Genomic DNA, 18,900 nt, shown 5'->3' with positions numbered 1-18,900 from the left:
ATTTACTGTTCTAAAAACACATGCAGACTAGTTTATAAATAATCAGTTCTCTTATGGAGGACCCCAAACTTGCTTATCATTAAAGTTGGAAGCCCTTTCTTCCAGTCTGTGAATGGATCTTCTAAATGTTTGGTATAAAAAAGGATTGTTCTTGAAAGGTTGAACTAACTCCTTATTAAATTTTACCCGAGTATATCAGTGTGACTCTGAATTTTAAAAATACTAATTTTCATGGCTTCAGTTTGCTTTGGCACTGTAATATACTCCTGTTTCATCTTTTTTTCTGCCTTTTTTTTAAAAAGAATTTGTTTATTTGACAGAGAGAGATCACAAGTAGGTAGAGAGGGTGGCAGAGAGAGAGAGAGAGAGGAGGAAGCAGGCTCCCCGCTGAGCAGAGAGCCCGATGTGGGACTCGATCCCAGGACCCTAAGATCATAACCTAAGCCAAAGGCAGAGGTTTAACCCACTGAGCCACCCAGGCGCCCTCCTATTTCATATTTTTTTGAATTCTCACTTCGGGTTCTTCTCTGACAGTAAGAAAAATTTTAATTCAGTCCATCTACATGTTAAATAAGGGGGAAAATTATATAGCACCTGTTTGTTTTAAAAGATTTTTATTTAATTGAGAGAGAGGAAGAGGGCAAGAGAGAGCAGGAGGAGAGGCAAACTTCCCAGCTGAGCAGGGAGCCCGATGTGGGGCTCAATCCCAGGACCCCAAGATTATGACCTGAGCTGAAGGCAGATGCTTAATGACTGAGCCACCCAGCCACCCCTGTAGCACTTGTTATTTCAAGGTATTCATGGGACATAAATGAAGATTTCATAACTTTGAGGCAGTAAAGCTTAATGGTTTAGAGCCAGGGGTAGTGGACTATATTTGACAGGAATTAAAATCCTGGGAAGGTTAGTTTTTGTCTCTGTGCTTTGGTTTTCTTACCAGTAAGATAGAGGCAACAATAGTGTGATACCCTCCTAACCAGGTAACTTTCAGGATTAAATGAGTTTTTCTGTGTAGAGTGTGTAGAGAGCAGTGCTTTAAGTACGTGAAAGGAAAAGTGTGGGCCAATATTGTTACCCAGCTCTCCAGACAGGATATGAAATATGCAAAGAATATGATATATTCTTAAAAACACGATCTTGAAGTAGGATATTTCTTCTCTTCGTTCTTCTTACTCATTTATTGCTAGTGAATTGGTACTTCTTGTATTGATAGAGCCTGTTCAGCTTGTTTTAAAGAAAGCAGTTGAAATCTTAAGTGTGCTGTTTTTAAAATAATGATTTGTTTTTTTGACATCTGTGAGGGGATATCTTATGAGGTCTATATTGAAGGAGATGTGTCCATTAAGAAAATTTATTCATGTAAGTTATTTTATATATTTATTTATAGTTTATTTTTATAATTCCCAAGAATGGAAGAATTTGTTTGGTATGGTCCTTATTCGTTTAACTAAGACACATAAAAACAGACTGACACCCAGAAAATATTTTTGTCTTTTGCTTCATAGAGTCTGTTTATTAAGGTAAAATTCGTATAATGTAAAGATCACCACTTACAATGTACAATTCAGTGACCTTTGGTAAAATTACAACATTGTGAAGCTTTTACCACTATCTTTTAAAATCCTTTTTACTGATAAGGATTTATTATATTTTAAGAAAGTTTTATGAATTTTGCTTTGAAATCAAATAATATCATGCAGCTTTTTAAAAATATAGTTCAGTGTTTCATAAAATTAAAGTGTTGGAATATAATGAAAATAAACAGTATTACTTCTTTTTTACAAAATATTCTTAAAAACTCCATGTACACACCAGTTCCAGGAGAGAAAGAAAGACTGAGAGAGGTGTTTTAAGATGGAGCTTAGATTCATGCTTTTAATGTTGTATTTCTGCTGAATAAGCCAGAAAATTGTTAATGCTCTCATAAACTAATTTGAACAAGATAAAAAAAAATTTGTCAACATCCAAATCAAATAAAACTTGAGACCTTTATCATTATTTACATAAGATTTTGTTTAGTATACAGACCAAAATTTTATTTACTAGAATTTATGTACCTTTGTATTTTTTGTATATTTGATTTGAGTAAGAAAAAATTAACAATTTATGTGAAAATTTTAAACATGTTATAATCAAGACTATGACAGAAAACTCCATATTAGATGTATTATTGGACATCTAATTTGTTGGAGCTTGAGAGAAAAGCTTTTAAGAAGACCTAAACAGAAGAAGTTTAAAGAAAAAATTTACATCTCTCATGCTTTATATCATGAGCAGGAACACTCACAGGATATTTGAGGTATTAGCTATGAAGGCCACTTAAAATAAAACATTACTGAAAAGCCTCATGTTATTGCCAAATGTACTTCTGTCCTCCTTGTTCTGTCCACACTGAAGTATCTTGAACAAAAAAAGGCGTTCTGATTATTGGATATCTCTAATATAAAAATGTTTGAGATCTGCTTATTGCTGATAATGTTTATGTATGCTATGGATATTTAATGTTGCAAAGTGATTCTTTTTTTTTTTTTTTTTAAGATTTTTATCTATTTGACAGGCATCACAGGTAGACAGAAGGCAGGCGGAGAGAGGAGGAAGCAGGCTCCCCACGGAGCAGAGAGCCCAATGTGGGGCTTGATCCCAGGACCCTGAGATCACGACCTGAGCCGAAGGCAGAGGCCTTAACCCACTGAGCCACTCAGGCGCCCCAATGTTGCAAAGTGATTCTTCAACCAAGTAATTTTGCACATGGACAGGAGAGTGTGATTTTTATGGTGGGTTAGTTAGGACAGACCTGATTATTAAATGTTTAACAAGTGTTTGTTTACATGAGTAGTATTTCATAAATCTATGCTTGTTTTTAAATTCACATTTTAGGGGCACCTGGGTGGCTCAGTGGGTTAAGCCTTTGCCTTCGGCTCAGGTCATGGTCTCAGGGTCCTGGGATTGAGGCCCGCATCAGGTTCTCTGCTCAGCGGGGAGCCTGCTTCCCTCTCTCTCTCTGCCTGCCTCTCTGCTTATCTCTCTCTGTCAAATAAAATAAAATAAAATCTTAAAAAAAATTCACATTTTAAAGAACATGAAATTAAAAATTTGAACAGATTGTAAGTTTTCCTGTATGATGTTAGTATCCTATCTGATGCCATGAGTGGAAGTAAATGTTACTTTTAACCCTGTCATAACCCATGCACCTGGATATAATGCTGGATTAGAGCCCCAGCCTTGACTTTGAAACAGAAGTGTGAACATTCCTGTTGGCAGTGCCTGAAACTTCATCCTTTCCTGAACTAAGGAGTAGGATTGCTATTGCATCTTGATAGAGTTAATCAAATCTAATACTAATTTGACAACCAGAGGTATAAAGGTTAACCATCAACAGCTTTTCAAAACACAGAAAGCTATTGCAGAACAGTATGTTTATAATGAATTTTTTGTTATTAGTGCTTCCCCAAAGTTGTAGTGGATGACCCATAGGATGCTCTTAATACATGCAGAGAAACAGCTCCCTCTGTTTCTAAAGTTCATCATTTTATTAGGTAATCCTGTGTATCATGATGTTATAGGGAATGAAGGAATAACGTGGAAGAGAGAAGGGGATGAAATGCAGATTGGGAGGCATTAAATGATAAAAATCCACCTTCCTGGATGCAGTTAATACAGAAATGTAAAAATGTTCCCATCTGTCTAAGCCATCATTTTCTGATGTAGTCCCTGGAGGAAGTGGCTGAAAAGTCATTTCCACCTAATGGGTTGTTAGGTTGCCTCTGTACAGTAAGTTGGTGGTTGCAGCCCACTTCCTCTAAGACAAAGGGCTATGTCTCTAAAACCCCATCACAACTGACACTAATTGGCATTGCTGTCGGCCCCGAGCTGTGAAAGCAGGCCTGCGTGGGCATACAGTGGGGCCTGCTGATGGTGTGTGTGGCACTAAGGGGAGGACTTTTTCTCATATTTTGCTAGTGGGTACGTATGTTTTGCTTTTACTTTTCTGACCCCTGTTCCTGCAGTTTAGATCCTCTTTAGCATTGTTATTTGACTTGGGGAAAAATTCGTTGAAAGCCCTTTTGCTGAGCACTGTGTCATTGGAAGGTAGCTTCACCTTAATATAACATTGGGGCTTCCAAATCTTGTTGCGTACCTGCAAAAAGCTCTAAGTAATTAAAATGGTCAGTAGTAAATATAGTAAATAAACAGACAACATTTTATCTCACATTTTTTATGCATCTAATAAACTAACATTTTTGTTTTCTTTTTTTCTTAAATAAGAAGCCAGAAGAGGGCATATCAGTCTTTCAAAAATCAGTATGGGAGCCATTTGGCCCAATTCATTTACAATTACTGTAAATTAGGAGATGAACCTGCTTTGTATTCATAAGGGTCTGGAGCAAAGGATTTAGTTGCTGCAAGGGATTTGGAATGACAAAAAAAATATGAAAGCAGATTAGCACCCTGTCCTTAAAAATTTTTAAGTATGTCAAAACTTGAATGCTGTATATGGCTCCAGACTTTGATGATTATGTGCAAGGATGGGGACTGGGAAGAGAAGAGACGCATTACCACGCAGCTTTGTTGGACGGGCACTTTCCTATACATTACTTTCAAAATGTGCAGATATTACCTGACTTCCATTTATAGTGAAGTGAACTGCAGGAATTACCAGTTGTAGGCAAACTCTCTACTTTCTTAAATGCATATTGAAAAATTGGTGAGTGGTGGAAGAAGGGAGGAAGGGAATTACTAAGGGAATTGATTAGTCATATGAATCATTCATGTCTCTTCCCTGCATCCATTTAAAATGCAAACGGATAGCCATTTAGGCATCCAGACCCTGGCCCTTTCTAGCTTCCTCCCCACCCCCACATCAGTTTCAGGCTCAGGGGTGTGTAGTGGGATCTTGCTTCAACAGTTGGCTTGGACCACAGCTCCCTGTGAGAGGCTCTGCTTTCTAGCACTGGAAAAGCTCCTGAGGCCTTCCTTCCTTCACTGTATTCAGAGGGATGTGAAACAGATTTGGGGTTTCCCTTCACCCCTGAAGTCCTTCAAGCGTAGCATCTTCTTGCATTTATGTCTTTTATCTACTACTCAACATCGTTGCATCCCTTTTTGGAGCACCACACTAATATAAACTATTAGAGGACTGAGACTACGGTGAGGCTGCTGAGGTGCACAGGGTGCAAAATTCTAGCAAGTGCTCCCTTGGGGGATGGTTCCTGGCACTTGAGATGCAAATTCATTAATTCTGAAGTGTGGTCCTGGGAACAGGTACTTTTGCAGAGTGCCTTGGATGATTCTCTTACATATACCTGTTCTCTTTTATATTTAATAGATAAGAGCCTTGTGCTTTTTGTTTTGTTTTGTTTTAAAGAAGTGGAAGCATTTGGCCAGTAGCAAAAGAGGATGAGATAGTGCTGAAAAACAGCACATTGATAAATCCCATCTTCACTGTAGACTCCCCTTGCTTTATCTACAGTGATGAAATAATAAAAGATGCACCAACTCTCTTTTCTGTATTCCAAATGAAAGCAAGAAGTAGTTTCATATTGGAAGCACTATTTGCACACGTTTTACCTTTCTCACCCCATCCTCTTTATATGTTTTGTGTTCTCAAACATATAGGTAACATACCGGACACCTGTGTGCAGCATCTTAAGTTATTAACTCTGATGTAACAGAACAGCCTCATACACAAACAAGCTTCAGTAGCTGATATAACACTACTGCTTTATACTACCTTTGGCACCACAATATTTCCCTCCCCTCATCATTAACTTCTTATAATTAAGCAGATTAATTGGGGGGGAAGAAATCTCTATTTCAATAAACTGACACATGGGATCAAAAATACTTTATGTGTAAGTAAATATTTAAAATGATGTTTTGGTATTTAGAATATGGCTAGATAAGCATTATATAGCCTAACTCTAAAATTTGTTAATAACTGATGAAGAAGTATAAAGCTGAATATATCTACAGACCAATAGTCTAAAGGCAAATAAGACTGTACAAGTATAGAACCACTTAAAATTCTATCATTCCTACTTATATCCAGGGCATACCATCTGGCATCTCTGCTTTGGTGTTAACTTGAACACAGGTAATATATTTTACAATTAAAATAATAGCTCCACATTTACTGGAGATGATCAAACATAAAATATTAAAACATGTTCACTGCCAGCTCTATAGATATTCAGATAATGCTTCAGTTAAATCATATTGAATTGTGCTTTCCTGATCTATTTATGGTTCACCCAAGTGGAACATACTAATTGTTCAGATAGTGCAGGAAATAGTTACCTTATAATACTGTGAGGTACTTTGCAGAAATATAGTTTGTACTCTGTTTTCTTGGGGTTTTTGTTTGTTTGTTTTTGCTTGTCACTGATGTCCAGTTTCATGAAGAACAGTGCCTGTGGTCTGTGGTCATCTATTTAGGGTCCCTCTGGAATTATTCAAAATACATAATGTAAACTTGGGATAGGTTTCTGGTATATCGGGGTTCTGAATGTGGGCGAGTGATAAATGCAATAAAACTTTATTGCTTGCTATTGTCTTCCTTTATCATTCTTTGTAGACTAGCATAGCTAGTTCATGTGTATTTGATCATCCAACCATCCGATAATGTATTGACTTGTCTGATAGTAATTGTACTGAAGAGGTGAGGACCACAACATATAGCAGTGCCTTCTGAATCATTAAAGAAAAGTTGAAATGTGTGAAAGTGTTAAACATCTTAATTTATTACCTCTTTTTCATCTATTGCTTACCTACTAAGCAGGATTCTATAATAGTCTGACCACTTCATTCCTTTCCAGAGCAAGAAAGCAGATGGAGCAGAATTTCATCAGTCAGTACAGGGAATTCAAATTGACTCTTTCACCCAACATTTTACCTTTACTGAAAGACAAACTAAGGGAGCTATTCATTTGGAGATGTTAGAAGGGTGTGCGTGTTGGTACTGAAGGCTATTTTATGATAGGCTTTGGTTTATACTTATCTGGGTGTCTTGCAGCAATGGAATCAGAATTTTGAATTTGTACCACTTAATTTTTTGACCCTAAGAAAGTTGTAAATGACTGTAGCACAAGTTAGGATTTAACCCTTCAAATCATTTGAATATGGTTGGTGTTACTTTCCTATCCCTGATTGCTTTGCATTCAAAATTTAGGTAGGAGGGAGCATATGGCATATTTGTGTTTTACAAGTTCTAGCCTTGTCTTTGGAGTAATAGATTTAGCAAATGAAAGCACAAGTGCTTTGTATATGACAGACCACATACATTTTAAAAGAGTTACTCTTTAATGTTCAGTTGTGTTTGTACAGTGTGAATGGATTCTTCAGAGACCGCGGTTTTACATGGAGCTGTCCTTGAGGGGTGCTCCTGTTCATGTCTTCACATTTAAACACAACTCGGTATTTTTAGTAACTCTTGGGTCCAAGAAGAACAGGGGCAGCTGCAGAAAACTGACTTTAAGGAAAGAATATTGAAGAAAATATATTTTTGGTGCTTGGACTTTGAAAGAATGGGGAGTGTGGCATCTCATTGCTAGATAAAAAAGCAAGAAGTCTTGGCAAAGGATATTCATACATTGACTGTGACAGCGCCTAGTGCCTGGCTCATGAACTGTGATGAGTCTGGCTTTCCTTTTTTTGGTTTCAGGTACACTGTGTGTGTATGCGTGTAAGTTGACTTTGGGAGCAGAAAGATGGTAATGGTAGAGAAAATATTCTTTTCTATAATGATAGAGTGACCTAAAGTTAGAGTGTTACTAATACTGCCTAGAGGATGAGCTGGCTATGCAGCTTCAAAATAAGAGGGGGTATATAGCTCAGTGGTAGAGCATTTGACTGCAAAATTAGATACTTTTTTCTAGAATGTTTAAAATGTTTCTTAAAATAGTTACTAGAGTTTACCACAGCCAGCCTGACTGAGACAAGTGCCCTGTGTCACTCTTTCTGAATTTGGATCACTGGGAAATGATTTCTATACAGCAATGTGCCTATTTTGTTAGTGCATTCTATGTGCTTTATGCATTATGTGAATTTTTTTTTTAAGATTTTATTTACTTATTTGACAGAGAGAGACCAGGAGTAGGCAGAGAGGCGGAGAGGGGTGGGAAAAGCAGGCTCCCTGCTGAGTAGAAAGCCTGGATGGGGGATTCCATCCCAGGACCCTGAGATCAGACCTGAGCTGAAGGCAGTGGCTTAACCCACTGAGCCACCTAGGTGCCCTCATGTCTATTTTTTTTTTTTTTTTTTGGTAGTGTCTGTTTTCAAATAAATATCCCTGGAATTTTTAAATGTTAGTCAGCCACAGACATTATAGCAACTTTATGTATTTATGTATGTATGTATTTATTTATTTAGACATTTACAAAATATTACACGTTATGCCTGCTCGAAAGCTTTTTCTGTTTTTGTCTTTCCCCAGTATGCCAATATTTAATAAACATGATTGCAATGTAAATTATATATTGATAGCCTTTTAACATTCTCTCAGATTTCAATTTCTTTAAGAAAGTTATTATGCAACCCAAAATTTCACAAATGTAAAGTGTCTAGCAAGTGATGTGAATAATAACAGAGATTTTTCTTCATTTCTGTCAGTTTTCTGTGCTACTTATATCAGTATTAGAGTGTATGGTTCTTGTTCTGTGCAGGTATGTACAAGGGTCTTTTTTGTCAAGGGGTTATGTCTCCCTATACTGAGAGACAAATTATTGGTTTAGAATCCTTAATTATTTAATAAAGAGATTTTATGAGAACTCAAAATATAGATTTAAATCCCTGAAACTAGAGGAGACAAACTAGGAAAACCGGAAGATGAAAGAATATCATCTTTATGTGAGAGATAAATTATGATACTGAAAATCACATCCAGCTTCATAAAAAAAAAAAGAGTGGATTTATTCTATACACTATGATTATGGGGAAAATGACATGAAAGCACCTGCTGATAAAGCTCATGCCTTCTGGTGTATAAAGCAAATATCTAAATATATGTCTATTTGTGTCCATATACAGAGTTAAAGGACAGTTTTCCATGAAATAATGCATTCCTTTAGAATTGTTGTAGATTTTCATAATTTTTAAAACATTCCTATTGTAACCTACATCAAAAGGGCAGCCAGGGTTTTTGTGTCTGACTATACATATGCATTATAAAAAAGTGAGTCTACTGTAATTACCAGTTTGCAGAGCGAATTCCTGCAGGGTTTGTACTCTCCCCATTAGTAAAAGAGATAAGTTGAAATGTATTAAAATTTCACTGTACAACTGGGAGTTTTTGTTCACAGTAAATGTGTTAATGTTTCTTCATTGCTTGACTGTTTGTGTTTAAATTTAGGCAGCGTGCCCAACAGGGACAAAATTATAGGATAAAGCTATGTATAAAAGAAAATCCTTCTGAGAGCACCAATAAGGCTCTTTTTAAAAATAAGCAGTTACATATAATAGTACATGGCCGCAGCCATGGAGAAAAGTTTTATCTGTCTATTTCAGAATTATTGGAATTTTTCTTTCTCTTGTGTAAAAAGTTAAGAGGACTGAGTTTATGTCAATAGCTAATACACTTTGATGTAAAAACATTTCCTATTTTATTCAGTGTTACTCCTGTAAAAAGAAAAGAGAACAGATTCCTTCTTGTTGTTCTTGTGATGAAGAGAGGCTAATAGCATTTTGAGAGAGAAGTGATAGATCACATTTTATTCCCTAGGAAAGGAATTCTTTCTTGTTAAGAACTCTAATTACATCCTGTTATATTTTGGGAGGATTTTTCTCTGCTTTTCTTCCTTGCCACGAACTTAGTAAATACATTTATTCACATAGATAGGCTTACATTAAAAAAAAAAAATCTGCAACCACTATCACCTAGTGTGAATACATAATGAAATTCACAAATACAGGATAAGGCTAGTATTTCTCTGTAGTCTAGAATGGGCAGAAGTTAAAGTCATCCATAAACACCACCTTTATGGCTTTAGCCAGCCTCCTCCTGTCTCTCTTAAATGTAGAAAATGCATTGTAGTTCCTACTGTTTTCCTTCTGTAGTTTTTTGTTTGCATACTTTTCCATACAGGTAGATGAAAGAATTTGCCAGTATCCATATGCCATCTCAAATGTCTCCAGGTACCTTACACTACAGGCTCTCACAAACTGTGCAGAGAAGCAAAAATAAAATATAAATCTTCATCTTTAAATGTTTCTGTCCTAGAAACAGTGCTTTGTAATTAGTAATAGTATATGCACGTAAAGGGAGATATATCAGGGTGGGGTGGAAGGGTGGAGGATACATGTGTATGTTTATGCTTTCATTTGTTTGGATCCATACATTCAGGTACCCATAGGAAAATGTGAAAAGCCCATGAATATTTCCTGTTGTATATTAGCCTTCCATCAGAAAATGTATTTTTCCCCTTAAAACAAGTTGGAACACCAGAGAGAGAGAGAGAGAGAGATGCATTTAATTCTTCCTCCTCTACATTGTTCTTTAAAAAGTAAATTTTTAACTGATAGACCTTGAAGTCCTTTAGAGCTATTACTTTCTTTTGGCTAATTCGTAGAAAGGCACCATATGAAAATTGGATTTTTGATCTGATGGAGTGATTTTTGAGTTCTTATGAACCATTTATAGTCTATCAAGTAAATCCTTCTTAGTTCACGGATTATTGACCCAATGGACCATATTAGCTGCTTCGAAGCTGTTATAGGCCATTATGTTGATTCAGCTGACACACATGTGAACCCAGTCCACATGCCCAAGATGACATTAACATTGTTCTGGAAGACTCCCTCCCCCCCCTTTTTTTTCCACAAGGCTTTCTATTTATTTCTTAATTTTCAAGAGTTAGCTCAGAGTTCCTGACAACCATTGCTTGGGTTTCTCTGTTTGCTCAGTGAAGTCGAAGCATTTGTTAGCAGCTAGACGGTCTGTTTTTTGCCATCTTTCTCTATAAGTGTATGTCTCTCTTTGTCTTTTAGCCAACTAATGCTTACAAGAAAAAAGAGAATAATGTTTTTTCAATACTCTAGGGCACATTTTACCCTCAGATACTTATAGATGCCACAGAAATTTGTGAGATTATTCTGAGCATCTGAATATAGTGCTTTAAATTTGAGAAAACCACCTTTTAGAAGAAATGATAACATTTGTATTTGTGTTTTTAAAAAATGTATTACCTGAGAGGTTTCACTTAAAAAATTCTGGTGACTCTAGCCAGTGGTAAAATCAAGATATGCCTTTAGTGATTTATATGAGGCTCTAATGAAGCCAGTCCGGGTCTCTGCACAGACCCCTGGGGAATCTGTGACCTAACATAAATAACGTATAAGAGGGCATGTAGACTGTTCATCATATCATTATTATTATTTGTAATAGGTATGATTCCTGAGGTGATATCTGCTCTTGGGCAAAGAAACCTAGTCTTTCATAATCAGACATAATTATGATACACAGTTATATATGCACATGGATGGTATTAAAATGTTTGTTGAGATAGGCTACTTACTAATGGGCAATCCCAAAACCAGTAGAAATAAGGCAATATAAAACGAGCCAAGTGTTCTTAGGGATACCTTGTGTCACTTTTTTTTTTTTCTTCCAGATTTTGGCCTTTCTTAATATAGCCATTTAAAGAAAGCTTTTCAGAGTTGCTTTCTCTGTCTAAAATGTACCACTTGATGGAAAATCCTAATATAAATTAACTGCTTACTTTGCAGTTTGTCCCACCTTTTCAAGTTGCTTAAACCTTTACCCACACCTCTCCCTTTGAGTGTAGTTTTGTCCACATCTCTTCTTCAGCTTTAAACCCCTGTTGGAACTAAAAACATATATATATATATGAGGAAATCTCACTGTGGAGGGAGGGTAGCAAGAAGAATTATTTGGCTTCTCGCCTTTCATACACAGGCAGAGTGGAAGGAGCCCAGGATTACTAGCTGTGGCCATTTAAGGACATCTCAGAGTCTCATTTTCTGCTGTTTGGAAAATCTCTAATTTGGGGGATTTTGATGATTAAATACAAGAATGTATTTGAAGTATTTTGCAAGCTTCATAGCACTGAACAAACGTGGATATTATTAGTCTCACAAAGGCTGCCTCAATTGGTCTGGGTAATCAGAGTGTCATCTGAAACGATACACTCTAAAATGCAACAACTTGTCTCCCTTGTTGCTTCACTGGGATAAATTCTTTTCACAAGCCTAGAGGAGTAAATTTAGTTAAAAGGTCACCCACCTTACGCTCTTGCTTGGTAAATGGATTGATTGCTGGGCTCTGGTATTTGAAATAATGTGGCTTGCTCCCTTTGTAGAGGACCAAGATTTAGAGGTACTCCTTCCTTTAAGGAGTCCTTCTATGCTATCTGGGAAGGAGAGGCATTATCAAGTTAGAATAATGTCTTATTACATTTGAGCACAACTTGGGACAAGTCTTGGGTTATTCCTGCACCTCTCTGCTCGGTCACCAAAATATGAGATCATCATGCAAATCATTCCTCCCAGGATTGTAGCTGCTCCTGAAATACTGGAACTTAAGGCTTTGTCTCATCTTGCTTCTTGCCTAATGAGGAGTATTTCTTTGTAAAGTGCTTAAAGGTTTATAAATCTTCTTGCATCTCATTATAAATCCCTTCCTTATTAATGTCTTCCCTATCATATTATATTAGTAATTGTTTTCATGAATGCCACAGAGAACTGTAATCACATTACCACCTTTCAAATTGCATTAGTGGAAATGAATAAAATGTCTATCAATGGAATACAAAATTGCTGATTCAACATTAAGGTGAGATGAGATGTGTATTACTTAGCATTCATATGATATCAGAGGTGCTTTGGCTCCTTATATAAAGTTATGTATTCTGGTAAATGTAGACTGAGTTTAGTTAAAATGGGTTATTTTATATGATGAGCTAACCTCTTATTTTCAATTAGATGATAGGTATGTTCACTGAAAGAGTATTTCCTTTCTAATTATTGCAGCTGCCTGTGTGAGTAGTCTGTAAAATTTGTAAGTATACAGGCAATAAATGGAATATCTTAATTGTTAACTGTTAGGTAAGAAAATAAAGTATTTCTGCCCAAATTGAAATGCCTTTTCATTTCCTGTTTCTCTAATATTACTAATTGCCTAACAAAATAGCTTGTATTACCATAGGCCTAATTTAATTGGGGGGAAAAAAAACATAACACATGCACTCCAAAGCCTGCATGTGCTTTGATGCCATAGAAGCATGGGTATTTTCCTTATATAATTGGCTATATCCCGCTGTTGATTTTTGCTCTGAACTCCTAAATTATTTAAATGGGGTCTTCCTCACGTCGATTGATAGTAGGTTGTGATCGTAAGGTAATGACTACAGATGCTCATTGGACCCATGTCTGTGAAAATTTATGTGCCTGTGTATATGTCTCTTTCTCCCTGTTTGTGTTTATGTATTCACACATAGTCATAGAAACATTCACACTCATGTATAAACATTTACTCAGAAGCTTATGGTTTTCCTTCCTTGCTCCCTCCCCCTAAACCAAAAACCTGAGTTTTGTAGAAGTAACTTTTTCATTGCAGTAAACTGAGGAATGTTTTTGCTAGTATACATGATAGAATTCATCACTGTCAATTTTTAAAAGATTTTATTTGAGAGACAGAGAGCAAAGGAGCATGAGCAGGAAAAGGGACAGAGGGACAAGCAGACTCTCCACTGAGGGTAGAGCCCTACATGGGGCTCGATCCAGCACCCTGAAATCATGACCTCAGCCAAAGTCAGACATTTAACTGGCTGAGCCACCAGGCACCACCATCACTGCCTATTTTTAACAAATTCTCTTAGTTGTTTTACCATCTTGAAATTAGTATGCTAAGCATAACTGAGAGCTACCCTCCCTACCAATTAATTAAAGAATCTCTTAGATGTTCCTGAAGGAAAAATGGCAATGACTTAGAAAATAATTGCCAATTTTTAGGGGCTAGATTAGGCTTTAATATTTTCAAAGTAGAAGGGATTTTCAAATTTAGGTAACGGAAATTTTTTTTGTTTGTCTTCCATTTATTCATTTATTTAGCAGGTGCATTTTGAAGACCTACTAGGTTAAAGAAGGATATTATGCTATATTATATATCCCGGGGGAATACTATCTTATGAGTTAAGTGATTTAACGCCACCAGTAGAAACCAGATGATGCAGTGAGTTTTGTCCCTTGCCCCTTTTAAACAGCTTTGTTGATATAGAGTTCCTACACCATGTATCCTATCATTTACAGTGTACAATGCAGTAGATTTTTGTATATTCACAGTTGTGTGCCACCATCATCATAGTCACTTTTAGAACATTTTCATCATCCCCTAAAGAAATCCTTTAGCCACCCCTGCAAGCCCTAAGTAACCACTAACTACTTTCTGTCTTTGTGGATTTTTATGTTCATTTCATATGAATGGAACCCTATATATATGGTCTTTTGTGACTAGTGTTGTTTTGTTTTGTTTTTTGCATTTCACATAATGTTTTCAAGGTTCACTCACGTTGTACTATATATTAGCAGTTCATTCCTTTTTATGGCCAAATATTATTCCATCACATCTTTTTAATTTTTTTTTTTTTTATCCATTTACCCGTTGATGGAGAGATCATAGCTTTTAAGAGAAACTCAAAATTTAAAATCTGGATTTTAACAGTAAATGGTTTTGAAGGGTGACTTTTCCCCCAGGCATCTTTCACTTATGTTGGAAGTGAAGATGATATATTTCCTTGATCAATAATTTTATTTTCATGGTCATTTGTTGACCTTTGAACATCTTTGAATTGTCCAGCTTTTCATTTTGACCATGTTTATATCAGCAGCCATCTGGCCCTTGCTGTGAGTATGGCCTTATCATGTGTCTTCAAATCCTCCGAATCCCCCACAAAATCTAGCTGTTGAAGACACCAAGAAATTTCAGAGCACCTAGGTCCAACAAAGTGATCATTTTCATCAAGTTTCTGTTTCTTCATATGACATTAAAAACATTTAGACAAAATTGATGGAACCAGTTACTGGAGGGTTGAATAATTTTTTTAATCTCAAATTTGTCTTACCACCAAATAAAATACATATTTTCTCTATAATTTCACATTGTGAAATTTTGAGTGGATTTTGTTGAGCAGGCAGAATAACTTTATTACTTCTCATTTGTTGTTATTCCTGTTATGAATAGTGACATTTACATGTAGTTTAATGCTCTGTGGACCTTTAACTTTTATAGTATACTTTATAATCACTGATAATTACTTTTTGTGAACTCTGAACATTTCCCATTGAAACTCAAATTTTTTTTTTTTGTATAAGTACTGAAAACATACCCACCTTATTACAACTATGGATTTATACTAATAGTTTCATAGTTGGGGTGCCTGGGTGGCTCAGTTTGGTTAAGCATCTGCCTTCAGCTCAGATCATGGTCCTAGGGTCCTGGGATTGAGTCCCTCTCCCTCTGTTCTCTCTCTTGTGCTCTCTCTCTCTCAAATAAATAAATAAAATATTTTTAAAAATAGTCCCCTAGTTAGAGTTAGATAAGACTTTTAGGTTGTTATAAAACTTCTTTGTGGAATATTTAAAACCCTGGATCTTTTGGTCAATGTTCTGTGTCTGTCCAACTCACACCTTCTTGTCTACTTCAATACCTGATTGCAAAACCCTGTAGCACGACAGGGGAACATACCTTTGCTTTAATCATGTCTAAGTTTTGTAATAAAGTAAAAATGAGCTTCTTGTGCTTTTCTCTCGTTCATGTTGACTCAGAAGCTGCCCGCCATTCAAAAAATTTGAGTTTTGTTTGCTCAGTCTGCTTTGTGTGTTGACCAAATTTAGGATAATGAGGAGTTCTACAAAGGCAATGTCATAGAGATTTTGCAAGTCTTAGTTAACACTCAAAGTACTTCTTTTGGAAGTTGTTTATTTTCCATTAGCTTTATTTATCAGCCCTGTGAAAATGGGAAGGAAAAAACTGACCTGAAATTTAAACAGGAAGTTATTTCCTGACTTAATCACTACTGTAATTTGAATTCTTTAGAATCTTCATGACAGTGTTTTTGAAGTACTGTCTTAGGTTTTTATAAACAAGGTATAAAAATGTGTGGAAGCCCCATTAATCTCTGTGTGCCCTTTTGGCCATTCTCTTCATCCATAATGCTTGGTAACTGTTACTTTGTAATTACTACAGTGTAACCTTGTGACAGTACTGGAATACTTAGCTTCCAGATTCATTAACAGATGATTTTCTTTTCCAGATTTTTATTTTTATTTTTTTTGTAAGACCAAAGTATTTCAAGGACAATTTTCCTACCCAATAAAATGGTTCATATGATCTCTGACACCATGTATATCTTTCCCTTTAGGACTTATGTCTGTGTTTGGAGATGAATAACATATGTAGCGATGACTTAATGAGAATTCATTATAACATAGACTATTTTGTACCCTTGTGGAAGGTTGATCAATTTTACATATTTACGATATCTACATGTGACTTCCAAAGTAGAAAATTCAATTTATTAAGAAACTTTTTCTTGCTAAAAATAAAAAAGCTGAGCTTTGTCACTTAGAACCATACAGTTAATGTATACACCTAGAATCTACCACCTAAGTTTACAGAAGAAACTGTTGAGACAGAGTGGATGCTCTAATTCAGTTTTAATGTAGATGGGGTACTTCTCTATTAAACCTTTAAAAATGGTTCAAGTACAATTTCATAGTCTAAGTTATAGTCTTGGTATCCTTCCCAAAAATGAACAAGGGGAAAGCAATTTAATAAACATTTTTAATTATATATGGGAGATTCAGCCAGGGTTAATAAACACTTAAAGTGAGCTCCTGGCAAATAGTTTTTCTTAGGGAAAGGCAAACCTAGAATTTAAATTTTTCATTTTTTGTTTCCTTTCTATGATTACTCCTTCAGAATGTATGTTTTATGTTTCTAATTGCCCTGTGGCCTTATTTTGGTTTTTGTTATTTTGTATTAATATGTAACTTGTATAAGTGTTCCCAGACAAGAAACAGCTAATAGATTTATTAATGAGACTTCTTTATAGTTCTTTTGTGAGGTGCACTAAATATTAGCTGAAGCCACAATTGTGTTTCCCTGGGAAATGTCATTTAGTGAGAAGATTGATGTGCAGTTCACATATACTTGCAGAGTTCAAGCCAAGTATGACTATAATAAAGCTAAAGAGACTTCAGTTTTAGTGATAACAGAATCTTATTTGAATAGGACTTTGGAACTCATCCAGAACACTTTCAAATGCACTCTTATTTAATATTGAAATATAAAAGTATTACTGACTGAACCTTGATTAAATATTTTTATTCTTAATTGACTTACGTTATTTTAGATATACTTTCGGATATCCCTATTTATAATTCACTGGTTTAATTTTGTCTTTTCTTCCTTTCTCTATAGAGAATGGAAATAAAGTGGTTAATAATTGGGGAAATCCACTCTAGCATTTCAGAGCCGTGTAATATCCATATAAACATTTCCAAACCTTAATATTAAAAACAAATACTAATCCCTGTCTTACCTATCTTAGAGGATTGTGGTCTGAATAATATAACATCATGTGTGTCAAAGTGTCATTTACTCATTAAGTGTCATTTACTCAAAGTGTCATTCATTCATTAAGACTACGTATGTATTAGACATTTTATAAAGTGTTAGGAAAATAGTACATTGGGAAGAATCATAAGGGGGGAAATTTAAATATAATATGTGGAAAGTTTCTTGGGTCATAAATGGTTTCCATTTATTGAGCTTTTCCCATAACTAGGCACACTGCTATGTGCTTTATAGTCATTATTTTAAGTCTTTTGACTCTCTTGTGTTATTATTGCTACTGTGAGAGATGAGGAAGGAGGCTCAGAGGATCATGTACTTCTTCAAATGCCTTTTGAGTACCTGTTATTTGCCAGTATATATTGTAAGCTGAACAAATGTGTTGTCCTGCCCTCATGGAGCTTAAATTCTATTGGGGAAGACAGACATTAATCAAATAATCACACAGATGTATTAATACATGTATATATAATAGATAATAGATAAAGATAAGTTACAGATAAATGTTCACAGGCATGGTATGTGCTATGACGGAAAGACCCCTTGTGAAACAGGGAAACTAATGGGGAACTTGACCAGGAGATGAAGGCAGCTACCCTGGGGCATGGCAATAAATATTGGAGTTGAAATCTGGAAGATGAGCATGAGTTAACCATGTACAGCAGGAGTTGAATGGTGGGCAGGTTGAGGGGCTCTGCCCCATGATGGTCTGACTGTAAGTGGGATTACAGTTAAAATTCTCAGTCCAATGGAGAGTTTGTGTTTGATTCCTGTAACTTTATTAGTTCAGTGTCTTTAGGCTGGGTACTGAATTATCTCCACCTCATTTTCCTCATTTGTGAAATAAAGGTAGTAATAGTACTAACCTCATGGTATTTTCTGACGATTAAGAGAGCTAATGTTTATAAAATATTTAACATAGTGAGTGGAAAATGGCAAATATCCAGTAAATCTAGCTATTATTAATGAAAATGGGTAATAGGTTACTGTTATAAATTTTAAAATCCTGCCTTTGGAAGAAAAAAAGACAGAGGAGAGAAAAAGGGAGAGATGGTGCTTCTCCAGCCCATTTGAGGGCTTCCTTCTGTTCTTTTAGGGTCATTTCTCTACACCCACTGCCCACAAACACTGTCAGGTCCCTAAGCTCAGGGACTCTGCCATTCGTTTCCTGCCACTTACCGCAGTACTTGGCTCCAAAATGAGGGTTTTTGCGTAGTGATAATATTTGAAGCTGTAGGAGGGGATAAAATTGCCAAATTAAAAAATGAGAGCCTGGCGTGGGAAACACCTGTATTTATTTACAGTGGAAAGAGAGT

General features: G+C 35.8%; 1 protein-coding gene across 12 annotated transcripts in view; it reads left to right on the top strand.

The window, feature by feature from the left end:
* Window positions 1-18,900, top strand: part of BNC2 (basonuclin zinc finger protein 2) — a 423,723-nt gene that overhangs the window by 248,329 nt on the left and 156,494 nt on the right. The gene's annotated exons all lie outside the window — the stretch shown is intronic.

Source organism: Mustela nivalis (assembly GCF_964662115.1).
Source record: "Mustela nivalis genome assembly, chromosome: 13".
NCBI classification, from domain to species: Eukaryota; Metazoa; Chordata; class Mammalia; order Carnivora; family Mustelidae; genus Mustela; species Mustela nivalis.
This window is presented reverse-complemented; position numbering and strand designations above follow the sequence as displayed.